Source organism: Wyeomyia smithii, chromosome 3 (genome assembly GCF_029784165.1).
Source record: "Wyeomyia smithii strain HCP4-BCI-WySm-NY-G18 chromosome 3, ASM2978416v1, whole genome shotgun sequence".
NCBI lineage: Eukaryota > Metazoa > Arthropoda > Insecta > Diptera > Culicidae > Wyeomyia > Wyeomyia smithii.
In genome coordinates this window covers 61,970,245-61,990,916 of record NC_073696.1, presented here as the reverse complement: position 1 = coordinate 61,990,916, position 20,672 = coordinate 61,970,245, and the positions used below count along the sequence as shown (strand labels likewise).

The 20,672-nt window shown below is 35.9% G+C and overlaps 1 protein-coding gene and 1 long non-coding RNA gene across 3 annotated transcripts in view; one reads left to right on the top strand and one right to left on the bottom strand.

Annotated features, from left to right (window-relative positions):
* Positions 1 to 16,192, bottom strand: part of LOC129732150 (uncharacterized) — a 202,403-nt gene extending 186,211 nt beyond the window's left edge. Inside the window, exon 1 of the long non-coding RNA XR_008729189.1 lies at positions 14,610 to 16,192. This is a non-coding gene — a long non-coding RNA (uncharacterized LOC129732150). The remainder of the gene's footprint in view (positions 1 to 14,609) is intronic.
* LOC129732148 (rab3 GTPase-activating protein catalytic subunit) overlaps positions 1 to 20,672 on the top strand; it is a 335,897-nt gene that overhangs the window by 258,048 nt on the left and 57,177 nt on the right. The gene's annotated exons all lie outside the window — the stretch shown is intronic.

The following is a 20,672-nucleotide window of genomic DNA, read 5'->3' as shown; positions in this document are numbered from 1 at the left end:
AAGTCGACACCGTTCCCCAGTGCACAATGGTCCAGGGGGAAATTCAGATCTTAAATCCGATAGCAATATTTTAGAGAAAATTCTTCTTCTACAAAGTTATTCTATGTGATAAAGCGCCTGTTGAAAGAATATCAAAAATTAGAGTGACCCAAATCTGCGATGAAACCAAGTATCCAACTTTTTTATCTTTTAAATAGAAGAAAAAGTTGTTCTACAGTAGATTCGTTAATTTAAAGCAACTTTGTGGAAAAAAGTTTTTTCTTTATCTTTAAAAATGACCGATTTAGATTGAAAAAATACATATTTTGCTCTACTACTCTTACTTGCTTACTTATACTTTTAAGGCGACAAACCGATTATCGATCCAGTGCCAAATCCAGTATACGTCGCCATGTCCCTCGGTCTTGGGCTGCTATCCTCCAATCGCCCCTAACACCTGTTTCGCGTGCATCCTCGTCGACAACACACATCCTGCCATGTTTTATCCGCTTGACCAGTGTGTCGAACAGTTGACATTTTTGCATGACGCCCTATCGAAAAATACTGTTGCTTCTCTTGCTGACTTCGACAGCAGTGTTCAACTGTACGCTTCTCTATTTGAGAGAATCGTGAGACTAAAGGCCAACACGGATAGGTAACGATTCTCTTTTGTTTCGATCTCCAGCCGCTTCGATATCTCGACTGTCGCATTGTGCGAATGACAATAATTGGCAATCATGCGACAGTTTAGCACAGTAATAAGATGGAAAATTAATAATTACTATGTATGTACTGCCGAAAAATATCATCAATCGTGTACACCAGAAAATTTGAATCCTAACTTCTAAACTTTTTCATTCGAAAATAGTTCGCTGTAGCGAAAGTCTCATCCAAATTTAGCATATTTAATCAAAAACAGGACAATGAAAGCATGAATTTTACAAATTCGATTAACGTCCTCGTGCCCAAATAAAAATCGACGCTAAGTAAATTGATTCCACTTCAATTCGTAATAAATGCAATAAATACCACAGATAGCTACAGTCAATAACACACGAGCCAGAGATTGTCTATACAATAACAACAATATGAAAAGAAGTGAGCGAGAGCATTGTTGTTCATATTGAATTCGTGACAAAAAGCAAGAGATAAAGCAGATCGTATGAAAGTTCGGTAGCGGCTACTGTCGCGTAGTGTTTCATTCCACAGTGGTAATCACAAAAGTCTCGCTGCTGTCGTGTGATTACTGTAGCGTACCGGTACATTTTTCTACCCTGCGCTTGACTATATCCGCCGATTTGTATACCTGCACCAAACACCATTTTCTAGTTTGCCGCCAAGGATTAAACGCAAAATCCTACGCAAATCCTTCTTTCAGCGTCCATGATTCATGGCCGTAGAGAGCCGCCGGAAGAATCAGTGTTTTATAGAGTGCAAGTTTAATACGGATTTGCAGACTGCGGGACCTTAGCTGGTTACGTAATCCGTAAAAGGCCCTGTTTGCGGCTGCTATCCGCCTCTTTATCTCACGGCTAACCTCGTTGTCACATGTCACTTATCTTCCCAGGTGAATAAATTCGTCGACTACTTCAAATGTTTCCCCATCTAGCACCACCGCAGCACCAACTTCCGACGGACTACCACGCACTCTGCCAGCCACCATGTATTTCGTTCTGGCAGAGTTTATGACAAGCCCTAATCTCGCAGCTTCCCTCCTGAGAGGTCCGAAGGCCTCTTCCACAGCTCTACGGTTGATACCAATGATGCCGATATCGTCCGCAAAACCGAGAAGCATGTGCGACTTCGTAATGATGGTGCCGCTTCTCTGCACACCAGCCCTCCGTATAGCGCCTTCCAATGCGATGTTGAACAATAAGTTCGACAGCCCGTCACCCTGCTTCAAACCATCGAATGTCACGAACGAGTCCGATATCTCACCGGATATCCTGACGCTTGATGTAGAACTTCCAAGGATGGCACGTATCAGCCTAATCAGCTTTGTTGGGAAGCCATGTTCGATCATAATCTGCCATAACTCATTTCTCTCAACTGAATCGTACGCTGCCCTGAAGTCTATGAACAGATGGTGCTCTACTACTCTACTTTTTTTATTTTTCACTTTAAAATTGTCTTTGAACGACTTTTAGGGCTTTTAAGGAGAAACAATTTGCAATTCTTACATCGTGAATATATAAATTCTAGTCAAATTTATTATTATTTTTCATCAAAAATATACCTTTTCCAATTGTTTGTCGTTTTTTTTGGGACCAACTTGAATATATCTCTCGGTCTCAATTCAAAGAACACATATGGAGATATTTTGAAAATTTGTTATTTTTCATATTTCAGTTAAGTTAACTTGAAAACACGACCAAAATTATAAAAACATTATCTATTTTGCATGTAAAAGCACACAGATTTATTTCTTTAGTATTTTTTTCTTTTTACTAGAAAAATACCGTAATGCATCAAATTTCGAACACTTAAACTATGCTGTAACTTCTTGCACTAAAAAATCAACCCAACGAAAAAATACGGATTTGATTATTTTCGGCGAAGATTCATCACTGCAATTTTGAGTACAATTGAAGCACTTTAGCTGACCAATTTTATTCGATGTATTTTATTTTCAAAATTCATAACTTTTGAAACAGTTGATCGATTTGTGATCTTTTTGGATCAAATTTGAGGTGTTTTTTAGTATTTAGAGAGCATACTAAAAATGTGAATCCATGTGGTTTTACTTGCAAAATATATAGAATTATTAGAATTTTTGCAATGTTTTCGAACTAAATTTACTCGAACATAAAATAACACATTTTACAAAATTAATCCATATATAGAGTCAAATGTTCTCTTCAAATTGAAACCAAGAGATATTTTTTATGTTTGCCCCAAAAATAACGAAAAACAAATGAAAAAGGCATATTTTTTTAAAAACTTTGAGTAGAATTGAAATATTAACGATGTTAGAATTGCAAATTGTTTTTCTTAAAAACGCTAAAAGTCGTTCAAAGACAATTTTAATGTGAAAACTTTTGTGAAAAAGTAAGAGCGAAAAATGTGTTGTTTTTTCTATCTATATCGGTAATTTTTGAAGATATAGAATAACTTTTATTTTTAAAGTTGCTTGAAATTTAAGGAATTATAACATTGTATAACAAATTTTTCTTCTATCTACAAAGATAAAAAGTTAGATACTTGATTTCATCGCAAATTTGGGTCGTCCTGATTTTTTTTAATAATTTTTAAATAGGCGCTTTATTGTATGTAACAACTTTGTAGAAGAAACCTTTCCAACATTTTCAAATCATCAAATTCCAATGATGCAACACTTTTTAAAGTAATTTGAGATCATAAAGCTCTTGGTAACCAACTTTCTATATGATTCCATTTTAGAGATACTTTATTATAAAGTTTGAAAAATTTTAGTTTCTTATAAAAATACGATTTTTTTGTGAGTTACTTGTGGTTCTCCAACAACGAACATAATTTTTTTGAAATACACGATTGATATAACACAAATCATTTTTTGACGTGAAAAGGATTGGACGAATTTTACTAAGAAGTATAAACCAAATTTACTTAATATATTCAGTATGTTATATCGGTTCATCACCATTTGACACGTCAATTATTTTATTGTGGTGTCAATTACTTGTCTGATTTTGTGCCAAAATAATCGTCATTTTCGAGATGTGTTGTTATTCTCCTTTCATTAAAAAAACGGCAGCTAAAGCGCATAGAGAGTTGAAATAAAAGTTTACGAAAATGCTACTCTAAGTGAAGCGAATTCTTTTTCATTATGCTACTAAACTAATCATTCAATATGTCTATTCGCAAATACAAGATGCCTATAAACAATTGATACGTTTAACATCACAATCTGTAGTTGTGAACACAACTGTTTTCTCAGAGATGAAACCTCATTTGCTCAATCGATTTATCTAAATAATGACAAGAGTTGTAGGGTTGTGATTGGATGACTTTCAAAAAACTATTTGAAAACTGTTTTTTATGAAACATTTCACTGATCGACACCGGTGTGGCCCTAAAACTCGAACTAGAAAAAATGAAAGATTATAAATTTTTAACCCTAGCCTCTAACATTTTTTCAGAAACTTAAATTTCTCGTAAACATAACGTTGAAGCGACGAACCCAGCGAGCGATTACTATGCGGCACTTTGACGTAAGTTGACGCATTTCTACACTGGTTAGAGGCACCAAATTTGACAGGAATGGTTAAAAAGCTATAATCTTTCTAGAGAATCTATTTTAAGCTTTAGGGCAGCATTGTTTCGCTTTTGTCGACCAGTGTTTTCAACGTGAAGCAGTGTATGATAAAATCGATAAACAAGAAAAGAGAACAGTAAGTCCATGGGGAAGACAATCGGGTTACGCATGCAAAAAAATGAACGGAATGCAGTAGAACAACAAACAAAGGACCAAACTGCTGGTCGCATACAACAAAGAAAAAAATATGATTCATGATTAGTCTGTAATTAAAGTTCAGTATTGCATATACACTTTTATGCATAGCTCATTCCATAAACTGTTTTCTCAATTTGCTATAGAAATAAATATAAAAGAAACGAGGCGTCGAATTTAATGTTGGTCTGCAGTCATGGCCAGTAATTCGCAAACAATTTATCAGCATTTAAATTGTAGAGTTCAGTAATCTCTAATTAACATCAACGTTTTCTTTTAGGTACACATTATCTTATTCTGTAGTGAATGGCCTGTTCCCCGTTTAAAAATTCCAGCGATGCGAAAGAAAACAAAATGTGTAGTAAAAATCCACCTAACGAACGCTTTGGTATTGTACTTTTCAAATTCAATTTAGACCAAACTTGTGAGATTTGAGACCCTTATTAAATATCAGCTTCGATTTAAATTATCATTTGAAAACAAGAAATGCAACAGCCTGTATAAATTGTAATTCAAATCGCTGGGTTTTATTCAAACTCTTGCTTCACTTGCTTTTTGGGTTTTTACATGAAATCATCTTTGCCTCCCATCAAAAGTATTTTTTCAACAAAGAACAAAATCCAAACCAGCTTCGTACAACTGAAACATAAAACCCATCTTATCAGCAATTTTTCTACACACCTTCTTTAATCTGACAGCTCCACAAGTGGGCACACTTTGCTGACAAAATAAAAAACTATCCGCAAGCGTTCTTATTGCGTACGGTAAGAGATGACGGCCCATGTAAAAGAGCAAATCAAGATTCCGTCCAGTTAATGAGGCTGCTCCACAAAAGCCTGTCGCACCGGTAACGTGATCAAGTTGATTATCGGTTCGTTCGTGTTCTTCGTCGGTTGCATTTAAGCAAGGCGGCCTCACGGCAGACCGCCGCTCTGCACTGCACTATCAGCATCCAACGGCAACTAAGTAGGAAGTCACTTCATCGCCAGAATGGATCAGACCAAAGGAGCAAGACGAACGAAATGACTTGCTTGAAGATGGTAAACCGGCGCATTCAAGAAAAAACCTTCACCTCGAGCCGTGTGTGTGTCTTTCGGTTCAGTGTGAAACATCGCCAAACGGGACACCGGGACAGAGGAGGCATCAGCCGTACGGTAAAGTATGCAAAGCATCCCGCATCAGGCCACTTATGCTGATGCATCGAAACACTCGCGGGATAGAATTAATCAATGCCGCCGGGAATACATTCAGATAGCACATATGTGAGCGAATGATTGAAGGATCTGCCAGAGAGTGATCGGTTCTGTCGGGGCCTTAAACACACATAATCAGTTCGATGTGTGAAACTATCAATCAGAATCCCGTGCTGCAGTGAAAAACCACTTGTCAGTTTGCAATTGGAGTGCGTTAAATGATGCATTAAATGCTTTTGCCATGTGATGATTCTCAGTTGCAGAGTAATTATTTGTCTTGAGTCTCGTATTATAAGTCTTCTTTTTTTTTTTTTTCAAGTAAAAGTCTCGTGATAATAAATCTTTAAATAAAACTTCCAATTTCCATCAAATCACGTTTTCCATCGTCATAAAGTGCATTTGACCTACATATCCTCGGCTTTATTGTTCAAACGGCATAACTTATTCATTTCTCACGATTCGCCAAAAATCCTCCGAACAAATTGCCTCACCAAGGAGGATGATTCAATCACATTCCTGTCGTTCCAGACGGAACAACAAAACCGAAAAATGTGCGCGTCACCGTCGCTGCTGATTATTCACTTTCACGAAAGATCATCAACCCCCGTTACGAACGGTCCGACCCGAAGTGGGGCCAAGTCACCTGATTGCTACCGATGGAAGCAGAAGCAGTTTGGAACTTCTATCGATTGTAGGTGACTCGCACTGAATAACGGCTTGTTCATTTTAAAACTTAGAAGGTGCGGGCTGTTTACATTCACTATTTGCATAGGCGCGTGGAATAATTTGAGTTTGGGCATTTAAGTGTCTCGCTTGGTACTAAAAGCTACCACTTTCAGCAGTTCAATGAACTGGCGTTGGTTCTATCGCATAATCCAGTTCATTATTCAAACATGACCGGAGCAAATTGTGTAATTTAGCTACAAAATACCAGACAAGCCACTGTTACATTAATTAACTCAACATGGAATTTAGATCCCTTTGATTTTTGACAAAGGTTGTTCCGACAATTGACACTGTTAGTTTGAAAAGGGTTCGTCACTTCCTCGCTCGAAGTCACGCACCGATGCAAACTTGGACCGTAAGTTCACTTACAAGAAACCCACCGAACTAGGTAACTACCGGTTCTTGCCAGTCTCACTGTGAGAAACCGTTCCAACAGTGACGGTTTACATTTCTCTGTCAGCCGAATTTCCAATCAATCACTGGAAAGCATTGTCAAATCTATCCCAGTTTGAATCGTTTCACACGTATTTTCTCAAATTATCACCGTTAGTCTGTTCTAATTAGGTTACATCCAGCCGGCAGAGCGCCATCGTTGCGGAAAAAAGCCGTAAAATGTTTTCCGTCTTGTTCCTTTTCGCGTTTTTGTGTTTCCCACCACGCCGTAGTCCATCCAGGCTATCTAGTCACAGCGACTTGATGTTGAATAACACATTGACCTACAAACCGACCGGCTCCTGCACCGGTTAGCTGGATTGAGACCACACCAACCCGGGGAAAAAAAACGAGAATCTAAACAACAATTGATACCGGTTCGAGGGGTTCGACTTTTGAATGGAAGGTTTCCGAAGAGCTATCGGGTTCCGGGCACCCAACCGATTGAGAGCTGGTATTGGAATCCGCCTGCGTACAATGTCACAAGAATGCCCGTTCGTTTGCGGTTTTCGCGAAGAAAAACTTCAGTTGGCTAATTGCGAGTTGAAAATTTTCTTGCTATACCTCGGAATAGCGGGACATGTTCCACGCAAATCGATTTGAAACGATGTCATTTCACATTATCTGTTCTCTGTTTGACAAATGATCTCTGAAACAAAAACCCACAGCGAGTTCAACGCGCAAGCCAAAAAAGTAAACTTTTGAATAGAAATGCTTAGAGCCGTATCACGTATACTGAGTTTGTGTATGTGCTCTCTAACCATCCAATATTTTCTCGATTAAAAGTTGCTCAAATGTGTACATTTGAAAAAAAAAATCCTTGAGTATCCAGTTTCTGAATACGACTTTTTCTAACGATTTCCAACAATTTTCACATAGCTTGAACAAATATTTGTTACTATAAAACAGAGAGATTGTTTTGTGACATAAGTCCTTATATATTTTAAGTCTAAAAAAAAGGTTTGTAGTAAGTATTGATTCCATGTCAGATAAATAGTATTATACGTAAAAATGATTAGATCTTTCTGCAAATCCGGGTCAGAATGTTATTCTTCCTTTTCTGAGAGATTTATTTTACAACTTTTATTAGTCATTTTTGCCGTTGTTTTTTATTTCGACTAATTAGCCTCTAAAAATTTGATTTGTGTTATTCTTTTATAAGTATTTTTAAAGTTCACTACACTTTGATTTTTTTTAATTACTTTTTTTTTTGTTTTCTAACTTTGAAAATGTTCCTATCCTGCTATTTTGTTTCCTGTCAGTTTTTCCTGTAATTTCATCAAAAAATACCACGCTGCTCCACCAGACCATTATTATATAAAAATGCAATAAAAGATCTGAGTACTCCAATCGATTTGTCCTAAATCTGTGGTCAAAATTTCAAAACCAGTGTACGGTACATTTTTAAGCAAGGCCCTTCTGAAGCTCGTAAAATACAAAAAAAAGGCAAAACCTTGGTGCTACATTCCGTATCGGAACTCGACCTTCTATTTATTATTCACAGACTTTGCAGCTAACTGTTAAGTGTACAGGACAATTGCGGTGCTAGCGCTAATTCTACTGACACTAACAGTCTTTCCCGAGCCGAGACTCGAACCTACGACGACTGGATTTTTAGGCCAGCATCGTACCTCGAGACCAGCTGGGAGAGTGATACAAAAAAGTGATAAAAAAAACGACAAAAAAACACATTGTAAAGCACGTTTTTTTTCTTTTGATTTTTTTCCACAACTTTCCTGTAGAAAGTCAACATGATACGTTTTTCATCTATAATACAAATACTATTATAATTATTATTATTTTATTATATTATAATGATATTATACATTTCGCGTGTAACAACTCGGTTCGGTTGATCGTGTTACCCATTTAAACAATTCTGTTACTCTTTTGTTTATAGTTCAGTTTATCTATTTTGTGGTTTTAATTACGTGAACTTCAATAAAGATTTTATTTTCATTTTGGGACGTATTGTCAATTTTTGTATATTTTTCTATTCATTGTATAATATTTTGTATTTTTATTTCTCCATTGTTTTTAACATGATTTATGTTTGAGTTCATGCTAAAAGGTATGATGCGCTCTGTATGACAGAGAATGTTCACAATCTAATAATGTTTTAATTTGGTTTTCATTTTGTTCATGTTGCTGAGCAAGTTTGGTCGGTTTTCGACAGTTTTAACTAAATTCGATTTTTAAATATTGTTCACCAGGTTTGTGATCAGTATATTATTGCATTTGTTTTTTTATTCTATTATAAATAAAGTAAATTTCCCTTTTATTTTTACCGACATTTTTATACTTGTCTGTCTTTCATAATTTATTGCATGCTTTTTTAAGGTTTTATCCATGTTTGCTTGTTTTTTATTCTGTGAATATTGATTGAAGATTTCATTTTCCATTTTTGTATATTTTTCTACTTTCTGTATAATGTTGTGTATTTCATTTTTTATTATTTTTTATTTTATTTATGTTCAACTGAAGATTTTATCATGAATTTAGCGATGTTTTATCATTTTTGTACGATATTTGTAGAATCTCGTTTCTTTTATTATTCTCAATATGACTTGTATTTAGTAAGTTTATAGATCATTGTTGCCCGTATATGAACGATAGTAATTTTAACTCATGTTTTTACTGTTACTGTGTTTTGCTCAGTTTGAACGTTATGGATTTTTATTCGCCAGCTGTTTGTGATTTAACTCTAATATTTTTTTTTGCGTTGAGTTTCAATTTATTCAAATAGAATAAGCGCAATGTTTCAAATGTTTTGCAGAGTTGAAAGGAAAATTTAAGGTGCACTTTGTATGATAGAGGATGTTTACAATAAAACTATGGTTTTGTTTGATTTTTATTCTCTTCTTTTGTTGTGCAAATTTGGTAGGTTTATCACAAGCTTTGCTAATATTCTATACGTTTGTTAAGTATTGTTCACCTTATGTTAATAAGTTTAGGTTCGTAAATTTTACATCACTATATTCTTTTGATTTGTTATTTATTTTGATTTTTACTTATTACCGATGTATTTTGTATTTGTCTGTCTCTTATAATTTATTGCAGTTATTTTTTATTACGAATTTTTTTTTATAATTTTATCGATTTTTGCTCCTTTTTTCTATTATTTTTCTATAATTTACCACAATTATTTGATATAGCAAAACCTGAACTTGTAACAGCTTCATTGTTTTTATCATGTAAAAATTAGGCCTCAAAATTTCTAATTCTGTAATTTTTAATGAACGTGTTCTGTGCACTTTAAAGGTTTTTTGTTCTCTCCGCTTTTTTTCTTTTCCATCTTCGAAAGTATATTCTTCGTTTTATTTATTTATTTCGTAAAAAAAAGTTTTAATCACTTATTAGTAACTATTATACACTCTGTATGCTTTATGTTTGGAAATTTGGCTAAATTTCGAAATTTTTGTAATCGTATATATTTGTTTCTATACATTAATACCATTATTTATTTGTTTTGTTGAATTTCTTTTAGTTTTTCAGCTTTTGTGTACTTTTCTAATCGTTCAAATGATTCTGTGAATCTTTAATATTTAGTTTAAATTTATTTGAACTGATATATTCAATATATTTTTCTCATTCGTCGGCAAATTATTATCGATAGTAATTTGAACATTTGTTTTCAATTCTGTCTCTTTTTTGCTTAGTTTCAATGCTAAACAAAGCTTCATGCTACTGATATTTATTTGTCAATCGTTTGTGCTTACAATATTTATTGTATTTATGTTTCTGATTTTATTTTTGATGTTCGATTTCTTATATTTTATTTTTTTATTTCATTCATAAAAGTAGTTATATTGAGTTTCTATTCATTTCACTTGGCTCAGTTACCTGGTTTATATAACATTTTGCAGTACTCGGGTGAACAGTTTTGCCTCACTCTTTATGACTATTATTCTTCATATCTTTTTTTTAGTTCATGTTTTATCAATTCGGTAATTTTTTCCAAATACTCAATGGGTTTTAAGTATATTTTATCGTTTATAATCTGCTTAAACTTTGTGAATTTCATGTCAATTGTTTTGGTTTATGTTTATAATTTCAATATTCTAATAATATTTTATTTTTCTCTGCTACTTGTATTTTTATATGTGAAAATCGGGTCCCTAAACGTCTTTAGCGTTCAATACACTCTATTAGTTTTTTGTTTATTATTCCTTTTTTATTTGTTATCCATCTTCAAGCCAAAACTATGGTTCATTTCCTGTTATTTTTTATTTGTTTTTTTTTTTGACGTAGAACTACGTTTTTCTTCAATAGATAGATGTAAATAGGAAAACTATTAACGAAAAGGGGACGAAAAATGTCCCTTTTTAAATGCTTATAAATCGGTTTGTTTTCAACCGATTTCCTTGATTCTTGCAGCAATTGATTGGAAAATTGTACACGCATCCACCCAAATGTAGAAAAGTGTTGATTGATTATGCGAAATATTGTACTATTGAAAATTGTCAAGCCTTGTTGAAACGAAAATAACGTCTTCTGATTGGAATAGTATAACTAGTTAGCCGCGAATTGCGGTAGTAGCAGCAGCGGGTTACGCCAGTGAACAAATCACATTACGTATCCAAGCAGCAGCGAGATAGCACCAAACGTCTCGATATGCCAATTAAGGGCTTCGGTATTCTTCCCGCGATAAAGTTTTGCTTTATCTTGGCAACAACACATTCTGTGCTGAATCCAATAAAATACAATCTATCGCGGCCGTCTTATTTACTGAATACGAAAACAGCTTCTACAGCGAGCAAACGGAATCGCTTGATGTTACAAACCACAACACGATCGTTGCGTGTGTGAGAGCACCATCGGTGTTTATTCGCTGTATACAAAAATCAAATGCGAATTGTGAAATAATTCATCAAAAGAACATTAGAGAATGGTAGAACTAAACAGAAAGGCGTGGCCTATTTCGTAGCAGCCTTCGGCTATAAAAGAGTGTTTTTGGTAAAATCAGCTACATTCATTAGTCGGAAGGTGAGCTGGCTGGACCGTCCACAACGTTGACAGCAGTAGCAGTAGATATTAGCACTCAGCAGTAGCAGCGGATTGCGCCTGTGGCTGCCTTTAAATCAAACAAATCACTCGCCCTGTGGTTGGTCACCATGTCTCAGGAGCAGAGCGGTTCTTCTCACTTCACAGCATGTGTCGTCAGACTTCTGTTATTGCCCCACTACTGAGGCAGCTTAAGGCAAATAAACAAGTATTTGAAGGTTAATCATTTTTTGACAACTCAAGCGAGCAATCTGTGCTGGATACTACCTATTTACTGAATGTGAAACAGCTTTTACAGCTCGAGTTTCTAGTGTCTTTATTCCCCCACTGTTGAGGCAGCACAAAGCAAGCGTTTGGAGGCTTTATAATTCATTAATGAAACACTTACAACAATGCATTTGCTAATAGTGTGCGTCAGCTATGCGGTCGTGTCTTGGATACAACCTACTACTTTTTTTTCTTTTTTTTCTCTAAAAGAATGAATTTTTCGTTAATTATTACTTAATGTCCGTGTTTTTTGCTCGTTTTTTACATGAAAACTTTTTAGACAACACAGTCTAGTAAACAAATTTTCTCAACCACTTGAATTTTTTTGTATGTCGTTGATCTGTCGCGTCTTTATTAATTTGATCATTCTTTGCAACATTTTTTCAAAATTTCGAATCTTTCATATTCATATTTACGAAAACTACACAATTATCAATATAAAAGATTGTTCGCATTTGGAAAAATAAAAAAACTGAAAAAGTTACAATTTTCTAAAAAAAAAATCCTAATATTTTTTACAGTAAAATTGTTTTTGAAAAGACAAAATTATTATATACCACTTTGCCCAACATACTATACAGATCAAACAAACCATTTTGGCTCTAAAAATGTTTTTTTTTTATCGGCTCAGCATATTTTATTTATGTCAGCGCAAAGTTCTTTGTGCTACAGCAATAAAAAAGAGCAATACAACAAAATCTTTTTTTTTTTGTTTAAAATTAAAAAGGTATTTAACCCCTGATTTGCGAAAAGCTACCACTTGTGCTTTGTTATACAGCATATTGTTAAAAGGTTATACAGCATATTGTTAGAAGGTAATTATACATCGAATTTCCTTTCAAAAAAATCATCACATTTCACAGTATTTTTTATCGAATCGCTAAATTAAAATACAAGACATACTTATTTTACCTCTGTACCCATCACCTACCGCCAGGTCGACGATAAAACCCAAACTGTCTCCTTGGAGCCTGACTTCCCTCACACATTGCACACTTGTAAAAAAAACCGACGACCGACGAAATCGCCCCCTTTTCACTCCATTATCACCGGCATCATTATAATCAGCACACCATAATTTATGCAACATCCCGACAAAATACGCCACCGAAACGTCACCACGCTCACTCTGATGCACGCACACATGACCCGGGCCGGTCGGCGGAATTTCGGAACCCCCCCTTACCACCGGTTGGTGATGGTGGTGGCGGCATAAAATGAGTTGATTATTTTATAATTGAGGTTGCCATAAATTTTACACGCACCGGTGGTTTTGACCTCCTGAAATGTTATTACTGCACATCCTTTTTTTTTTGTCTACCCCAACCAAACCCGCCTTGTTACAAAACCGTTCATTATCTGCCACAAAAAACTGCGAACGCACCGCAAGTTTCCAACTGGTTTTTATCACCAGTCAAATCCGTGTTTTCGGACGAAGCATTTAGCCCGGGTGGTTTCCCCAATTTCGCGTGACATTATGGTAGACCAATAAATTGTTTACATATTGGTCACTGTACCATATCGTTTGACATTTGAAAAGGTTACACACTGTGGGGGACGGATCTAAGCTTTGGGAAAACCGTTCCAATATTCCCAGAACCCTTCGGCTCAAATGGAAAATGCAAAGATTATCCTAGAAAATGGCATTTAACGCACTAGGTTAAACAAAGGTATCTTATATGTTTGTACTCATCCAAGAATCCAAAATTCTGCTTTGTTTTTCTTTTTTTTTCGCTATCTGTCATATCATTCTGCATAACTCATTCGACCGGGGATTTTTTGTTATATTTTCTAGTTAGTAGCTTTCAAACCGTTCGTACATTACAATTATGCCAATTTTTAAAATTTAATTCATTAATTTTAATTTAATCATTTTAATAATTGATGAAAGCGTTGTCAATATTTCTACAACCTCAAGAAGCAAAAAAAAAATAGTTTTGTTTACATCCAACATTTGCAGGGTCTATAATGTTAAACGATTTCCCTGATACCGCAAAAACCGAGACTTCAACCTCAATCGGGAAGTCTTCCTTCGAGTTTCAAACCTTTTACGGTACTAACACGCCCAGAAGCAAATCTCGTCGCTGGGACCTCTAATTTCCTCGTGACATCGCCAGGACTTCTAATCGAAAGCAAAATACTCACAGCAGCCCTAATTTAATCCGAATTTCTCTGCGAGCACGCGGCTCGGTTATACTCTTCGCTCTCTGGCCGACTCTCGAGTCTTCACGGGCTCTGAGTCTTTTCCGAGGGGTCCGCGGTAGGCACAGGGCACAGGGAAGTCCCAGAAGCTTTGCGACACCCATCTACTAAGCCAACTTTCAGCAAGCAACCCTTTCGATCTGGGTCAATCGAAATCGGTTTGGCCAAAATTCCCGCTTTAATTTTTTATACTCTCCAACAATTTCTATCTATAACAAATCACCCTAGCGCCGGTTGCTGCTGATTGAATGATGGACGATAATTATCAATCATCAGTCAGCCCGTAAAGCTCGCGCGCGGGTCGTCGGAAAGTCGAAAGATGGAAAGTGCAATGATAGTAATTTAAGGTGAAAGAAAAAAATGGATAACACATACACCTCAATTCCTTCGATTGCCGGTCCTCGGTTTCCAGATCCGTACAGCGTACAGATTTTGACAGGCTTTATTCACGTTCAGTAATTTTCTCGCTGCACTTGTTACACTTGTTGCACACATCAGTTTAAGTATGATCATCAATCGGGAACCTCACACGTTGTTTTCCAATTAACTGTAAGCTTTAATCATGTGTTTTTAGATGAAGTTTTTTTTTGCTCCCAACTCATATGTTTCAACTCCACCGTCTCTCGGGGCTTCGTATACTGACGCTTTCTTCCGTTTCTTCGATGTATGTTTTAGTCGCACTCTATTTCACCCCGTACACGGATCTATCATGCTTCTTGCCCACTGCTGAACACAATGTGGAGCACAAAGTGTGTCAAGTCCCAGCTAAAGGGGTCTCCGGGAGCATAAATTCATAATTTAGTAAATCCATATAACCGCATCGTTAAAACTAATTTGCATTATTTTACTATCATCCGGCAATTTCACAAACTGTTTCACGATGATTTTTATTGCCTGTTGATTCGTTCGATCACTATACTTGGCAACACTTGGAATGCGCTGTCAAATCAGGTCCAGGTTGAGTTACCGATTATTTCAGTCGCACATTCGATTTTTCGGTACATCCTAATGACACGTTCGGCACAATTTATTACAAAATAAAAGAAACAGCACTCGCGTACCGTCCTACAGTGCGCCTGATTCACGCTCTGCAACGGCGCAAAAATCTAACGGCACTTCTTTTGCTTTCAAGCACACCATTTCTCTTCAATGCAACTCCCAAGCGCCAACGTTGAGCCACTTCACCCTGTGCATCAAGTGTTAAGAATTAACACCAGTCTCGTTGCTGATGAACGTAATTCGACTTGGAGATAACTATTGCGAAAAAACAGAAAATCTCAACAGTTTAAACATACTCGGGAGCATCCACTAGATAACCAGTCTAAAGCGTTCAGATCTCGTTAAACCCGGAACGCAACGTAAAGCAAAACACCAAACTAATTGGCACTGATCCCGTTTTTCTTTTTTTTTTTGCGCAGCGAAAAGTCTAAAATCCACGCGCTCTTGACAGGATCAACACACTGAATTCGACAAAACCGACTGCGGAACCGCACTCGCGACGACAACGGTGCGTCAGATTCAAACGTTCACAGGTGACTAACGCGATCTGCTCTACGGCCGCTAACTGCAACTGGCCGCGGAATGCGCGTACTACTACAAACTCCAGCGAGGTCTCTAATTTCCCCCAAAGAAGTGCCCGCCCGCCCCACGACGAAGAAAGCCAACGAAAGAAAAATGCTGAAAATCCACTCTCCACGACCTCTCGCGCGCGATCTTTCGACGATCTAGCAAACGGATCGAGCGAGTGCTGTGTTGTGTTGTAGCTCGGTGTTCTACAGAACACGAAACCGATGGATACTTGGACACTCTTAGCTTAGCACTGTTGGGCACCAAACCGGCCGACCGTCCAACCGTTTATAGACCAAGTTACGGAGTGCCGCTCAATACACGAGTTTCTGGCTTGGCGTTGGATTTACGTTTGAAACCGTACATTGCCAGACGCTGCTCGCTCCGGCACGGTCGGCTGGTATCGTTTGGGCTAATACTATCTATACTAGAGCATATACAGATCTCCGGCAGCGGCAGCATCAGCATCAGCAGCATAGTAGTAGCATTTTTGTTGTGCATGCGCTTCCCCGCGCCACCATACGAACCAAAGCCGGCATTGGCCGTGCGGGCGGCAGCAGTACCGTAAGCTTTGAGAACCGCAGAAGTTTACGCTTCATACTCTCGCTCAACTCTCCAATCGCTCCGCCGTACTCCCGTGAGAGATCCGCAGCCACGCACATGGGCCAGCGATAGCATGCTCATGGTCGGTCGGTCCGCCAAGTTGTAACCAGAATAGATAAGTGTTTTCAAATAACTGTTGTTTCTCGCTCACTGTTTTGGTAGCGGCGGCGGTGAAACGTGTCCCGATTGCAGAAGGTTGTGATAACATTGAATTTCGTGCGTTTTGTTGATGCAAAACTGTTAAATTGTTTGGCAAAGTAAGTTGCGGTTGTTCAAGTGGAGCTCGGTGGAATGCGCTTTCCTGAGGTGTGAACGAAAAAAGATACCTCTTGTAACACTCCGTTGAAGTGTTTGACTACTTCGCTTCCAAAGATATAATCGGAATTCAGAGCATGTTTTGTAGATACAATGTCGGTCCGATTAAATTGCACATAATACATCTTTTTGACATAACAGCGAAGTTGATAAATTCGCGATTTTTTCTTCCAATGTGTTAAAATAATATAAGTCGAGGTGATCTATTTACTCTCAATTGCATACAAGCAGCATTATAGCTGCAAATGAATTAAAGAACGTATGTTCAAATATACCGGTCAGCTGTCATTACCCTAGTAATAACTAAAGAAATATAAACGAAAATCACTACATTTCGTTTTTATTACAATTTTTTTACACTTTGTTTTTTTTTTTAATAGTTGATTAAAGCTAGCAACGTTCAAAAATTCAAACGCACTAATATCAAGAATATGCAACTGCAATACGATGCAAAAATACGATAAAAATTAGTTTCATTGTATACTCTTTAAACTTCGTTGGATTCAATTTATGTCAGATTTTTGCAACATATCGAAGACTATTTTATACTATTGCGCAAGGCAAAAGTTGTTTCAATTTTTGGTATTCGCTGCCAATTTAATTTTCATTGCTTAAAACGTTCAACAGCAGACATTGGTCTCAAGAACAACTAAACATGAATCGCGATGTACAATTGGAATATCTCAGAAACGAATACCTTCTCTAAAATTATTTTTAAGCATTTTCTTTCCGAAACGAATAATTCGCCATTTTTTCGTGATCTTCTGAGGTCTTATGGAAACCGTTTTTCAAAATTTTTCATTTTACGAAAATCTTACATTCAAGGAGTCTGTAGTTCTATTTATATAGTAGGTTATATATGGTATAGTATGGTATTTTGTTGTTTCAAGCGATATCATTATACTGTATCTTTATATTCGAAACCCCTGTTTGAATCATAAAGTATTATGTAAACTTTGAACATTATCCAGATATTTAACAATAAGAAGATATTTTTTTAATTATCTAGAAAATGACTGCACCTAAGAATGTGTTGATCTAAAGCATTTCTGGTTGAAATTACATAAATATTTGTTTTTTTTAGTAATTATAGAAATATGTTTCGATCAATTTTTGACAATCTTCAAAACTTTCCAAATGACATCCTTTTTACGTGATTTAAATTTGGAGAAAAATGTATTTGACGTTTTATTTGGTGCAAGGTAAATGGCAAGAAAAACGTCAAACAAAAAAAAATCCCTCAAATACTTTTTTACTTTCAATTCTATCACTTTATATCTTTTTTTTATTTTACGTATCACGCAGAAACGTATTTCAGCTCCTACTAGAAACCTTTTTCCACCAGTCCACATAAGCACTGAGGAAGACTGTACGTCACAGTCGAAATATATATTTGCGGACTGAATTTCAATATTTATTTCCAAAAAATTTAGTAGAGTATAACGGAAACCGATAACTATTTCTTTGATTGACCTTTTTTAGTGTTTGTGTGAACTTTTGAAAATATTATCATTGCAATAGTTTTATGACGTTCAATCTTTTTAAATCAAAATATTTTGAAAAATTAACTTTTGGAAAATTATTAGGCCTTAGGTTTTTAGTCTTCAAACGGTTTTTGATGTCCCACCGCAGATGGTTATTGGGGTTAAAGTCCAGTACAGGAAGTTCGGACAATTATGATTTGCGGTCAAATTTTTTTTTTCTGGGTTCAAATTGTTGGTTTTCCATTGTAGATGATTTTGTCAAAGGAGAAAGGTGCTGTAATGATAATGGGCTGTCTCTAAGCTTCGTAAGATGGGGCAAATCTTATATTTTTTCGAAAAACAAGAATAACTTGTCAGTGTAAACAAATACATAATTATACTAATTGTACGTTTCCTTATTGTGTTTTGGATTGAATTGCTATGATATACACAGATTTTCGTTGATAACTCAATCAAAAATTCAAAACTTACAAAAAAAGATTTAATCACCTATTTCTACAAAAACGCAAATTTTCCGCAAACTTTTCTCTTAGATTTTTGAAGGTCTCAAGTAGGACTCTCAGGCACACTATCGGAAACTTTGCTTACATTTGATGTTTTTGATGGTCAAAATAATGAAAATTATACATTTTTTCTAAGTGGCCCACAGCAGACTCTATGAGGTTAAAATCCATTACTCTTGTAGTTTTGGGAAACTATTATAATAAGCTCTTGAATGTATGCAAACATATCGTAACAGCTTTGGCAGGATTTTTATGTTCGAACATATTAAAAAAACATAAATTAATCCACCTAGCGGTGAGACCCAGCCTTTCTCCTTCGAACTTATAATTTGTTAAAATAGATTTACTCCAATACTTAAAAAGTACACCTTGATTATTTCTGCTGGATTTGTTATTCATTCTAAACAACAAATTTTTGGTAGCCAACAGCACAACTATACCGAACATTTAAAATTTACCATATCATCGGCTTCGTGCAACACTGGCACAACTCAAAATTTTGCATTTTTGAGTTTTTGATGGCAAACGATGCATTTCTAAAATCACAAAAATTCCAGAGTTATGAGTAGAAGTGCCATTGCTGCACGAATCGAAATTTCTCCATAAAGTTAGTAAAAATAAGGTTTTAACTTGGACAACGTGAGCACGTAATATGTGCATAATAGACCCAAAGGTGTTTAATAAGGATTGGTAATCCTAAACTTCAAAGTTTTCTTAAAAATTGAGTAATAAATTTTTGACGCAAATTTTCAAACGCGTTTTTCTCGAAACTATGTTTTTTGAGTTGTGCCATTGTTGCACGAAACCGACGATATGAATATAAATTAACACATATACCTACATGCAAATAACATTGAATTCTTTCAACTATATGATGCGATTTTGTTTTCGATTGTGGTAGAATCGATTTGTACTCATTTACTGCCTATAAATATTCAGGTTCTTTAAGTCAACGTTTGTCAGTAGATTTCACATAATGTATAATTAAATGTTGTTCCTTATACATAATTTGAATGATCTTATCAGTGAAATTGAAATTCTTTAACGCAGTTGATATTACTAATTGTTTCTGAGAGGCATCCAATGAATGGCCAAATACCAATCAATATGGGTTCTTGAAACCTGGATTATACCCAGTGGCCAGAATCCGACCTAAAACCCAATTATCAATCTAGATGACCACTTCTGGTTGCCTGATAATCATAAAATCCATCGTAAAATTGCCGAACTGCCTAATCTGGGTATATCTATGGCGAAGATGGCGAAGATGGCGACAGTTTCCGATCAACAGCCTAAAGGGACAAATATCATCCAATACGATTTGGGTAAGCGGTATGATACCCTGAGGCCAGAAATCATCTTCAGACGCCATTTCAAATTTCTAGACAGTAGCTTTCGGTTTCTACCAGTCTAAAAGGGACAAACATTACCCAATGTGAGTTTTTCAGTACCCGGGATAATACTCAGAGACCAGGAATCAACTTCATACTTCATTTTGAAATCCGAATTTGCGACACCTGTTTTCTTTAAATAAGTCGTGTAATCTTTGAAAGAAGAGGTTTTCAATATTTTTACAATTTAACACATAATGGATAAAATAAAAGTCCGATTACACTGGTCAACACAAGTGTTGCCCCGAAGGTCATACTAAGAAAAAATGAAAAATTATAGCTTTTCCTGTGAATTTTTTTCTTTCTAGGGCAACTATTATGAGCCCTAGAGCAGCATTTTTTCGATTTTGTCAACCAGTGTTATAATCAAATTAAATGGGTACCAATAAAGCAACTAAACCTTTAATTTAAAACTAAGATTGTTGAAATCAGTGATGCCATGTTTGGCAAAACGAGTGAATTTGATAAAGTTTTTTGAACACGTTTCTTTTCATAACCTTCGAACTACATGTTCAATCATCATGAAATTCGTTATTTAGGGGTTTTAAAGACAGCCCGTTCATTTGATACCTATTTTG